Source organism: Tiliqua scincoides, chromosome 1 (assembly GCF_035046505.1).
Source record: "Tiliqua scincoides isolate rTilSci1 chromosome 1, rTilSci1.hap2, whole genome shotgun sequence".
Lineage (NCBI taxonomy): Eukaryota > Metazoa > Chordata > Lepidosauria > Squamata > Scincidae > Tiliqua > Tiliqua scincoides.
Window position 1 is genome coordinate 190,128,367 of NC_089821.1, and position 2,598 is coordinate 190,130,964.

The 2,598-nt window shown below is 48.6% G+C and overlaps 1 pseudogene; it reads left to right on the top strand.

The window, feature by feature from the left end:
- The first annotated feature begins 1,217 nt into the window (after positions 1 to 1,217).
- LOC136638100 (5S ribosomal RNA) lies at positions 1,218 to 1,334 on the top strand (annotated as a pseudogene).
- The last annotated feature ends 1,264 nt before the right edge of the window (positions 1,335 to 2,598 follow it).

The following is a 2,598-nucleotide window of genomic DNA, read 5'->3' on the forward strand; positions in this document are numbered from 1 at the left end:
AAAATCTATCTTGTGGCTCTTAAGAGCTGACTCATTTATTGTAGTATAAACTGTAGTCCATATAAAGTTTATGCTACAAATCAATGTGCTTCTCTTTAAGGTGTCACAAAACTTGTTGATTTTCTGCAGTTTTCATTCTGATTCAATAGTTGATTTCACCAGCAGATGGAGTACTTCGCTCGCTTAGCATAAAACAATAAACAAGACAAATGATTTTTTGTTTTTGCTTTTTTTGTTACCACAGTGAAAATTACTATCCCATTGTATCTTATAGGTAGAAAGAATGCCCTGTGCATTGCTAAACTATAAGAAAAGGTGTAAAAGTAGCTGTGCCTACCTCACTGTTGCATTTTGGGAGTTTCCCTCATTTGGATTTGTGGCTAACAAGACATTGCCATTTGTGACAGCAGCCAGTCAGTATGCAACAGTGTGTTGTACTTCATGATGTCATAAAGCAAGGTGCGCTGCCAGAACACTAGTTTTGGAACACTAGTTCTGGCAGCTCACACAGCCCATAGGACTAGGCTGTTATTAGCCATTCAGTGCTCAAAGAGATCGTCAGCCAAACAATCAGCAAAACATATAAGTGCAAATATAAGGTCTGTATATTTGATTGGTCTAAAAGCCATACATTTTAATTTCTGCAATAGGAAAACCCCCAGAAATAAACATTAGTCTGACTATAGTTTTAGTTAGTCTTCTATAAATAGGTTTATAGTTTTATAAATGCATGATGTACAATTAATATTTTATCAACTGGTGTTCTGCATTTCTCACTACTCCTTGCTTCAGAAGAGAGTTATCACAGGATTGGGCCCTAGGTCAGTAGTGAGCCTGCTTTGCTTGCAGAAGGTCCCAGCTTGAGCCTCTGGCATCTTGAGGTGGGGGGGGGGACCTGTCTGAAATCCTGAGCTGCTGAAAGATGGAGTAGGCACTACTGAGCTGAGGGGTGATTGTCCTCAGCAGACCACAGGTTCTTGTGTAATTGTACTGGTTTGGTGGAGGGCAGGAATTGCTCATGCCGGATAGAGGCTCGCTGTGGGCCGCATCTAGCCCCCGGGCCAGGGTTTGGAGACCCCTGAAACAGAGCATGAGGCTGGAGGCTAACTGCAGATCCTGCCCCCCTCTCAGTACCTGGTCTGCCCACCCGCACCCTGTTGCAGCCTGCCGCTGCCCTCCCTGTTTCCCTCTACCATGTCTTTACAACAACCCTGTAAGTCAGCAATTGTTACCCTGCATATGCCTGATCTTGTCTGATCTCAGAAGCTAAGCAGGGTCAGGCCTGGTTAGTACTTGGATGGGAGACCACCTGGGAATACCGGGTGCTGTAGGCTTATATCATAGTCTTTTGAGACTGAAGACTGTTTTTGCTTTTTTTTGTTACCACAGTGAAAATTACTATCCCATTGTACCTTATAGGTAGAAAGAATGCCCTATGCATTGCTAAACTATAAGAAAAAGTGTAAAAGTAGCTGTGCCTTTTGTAAGTTGTAAGATACACCCAGTTGTAAGATAGCAGCCTGAGCACCCAGTTGTAAGTTACACCCAGTTGTAAGATGCAGCCTGAGCAGGGCCAGCCTTAGGATCTGTGAGGCAAGATAGTGAGGCTGTGCAGGATTATATCAATAACTCAGTTTTGATAAGGCAGCGCCATTATTGGATTGGATCCAAGCCCTTGCACAGGCTTTGAAAGGTTACTGCAACTCCCCAAATGAGGCTTCATGACCCCATTGGGGTCATGACCCACAAGTTGAAGAACACTGCTCCAGGGAACCAAATGCTTTTTAATAAAGCTATATTACAGGCCGGTAGATACCTTTTTTTTTTAACCAAGCATATATTTGATGGTGCACCAGAAGGGCTGTCAGCGCGCCTCCCTGGCACGCTGGCAGTGACTGCCAGGCTTTTCCTCTATCAGCCAGCAGCAGGCATTTGCTGCCAGCTGATTTGCTCAATCTGCTCCTGACAAGCGACATGATCGGTCGCTTAGCCAGGGGCTGGAGGGAGGCTGCCCTTTGGGCGGGGCTTGAGCGGCACAAGGTGTGCTTTCAAGCCCCATCACTGCCTTAGCCCCGCACACGGGCTTGGGCTGCCCCGCAGAGTGCAGCGGGAGCAGCAGCAGGAGCCTCCTTCAGCCACACCAGGTGGCGGGGCACATGGAGGCAATAACGCTGAGTTGTGGCGGCCATCTTGGGGACTGTGTGGTGCTGTGTGGCTGAGAGAGCCTGGCACCACTTTACTTCCTTGCCCCCCCCCAGTCTCAAAGGGGCTGCTGTAGACGTTGTTTGGGGGAGTACTTATTTCACCCCCCCATTGCATATCAGCTCCTGCTGACTGCCCTGCCCCCCACTGGCAGGCGGAGACCCTGATTGGGGGTGGCTTTAGGGGTTTCTTGGGAGGGTATTTCTTCACACACACCCATTGCCCATCAGCTCCTGCTGGCTCCCCCCCCCCACTGTTTTTGGGCATATCCCTTGGCATCTTCAGTGGGGGGCACCTGTGTGCAGGAAGGCACCCCTCAGCCCTCCCCCTGCCCTGCAAGGTGCCCTTCTCGGGTGTGAGCTCTTGAGCAGGCGCAAGAAGGTGGCAACGGGGCGA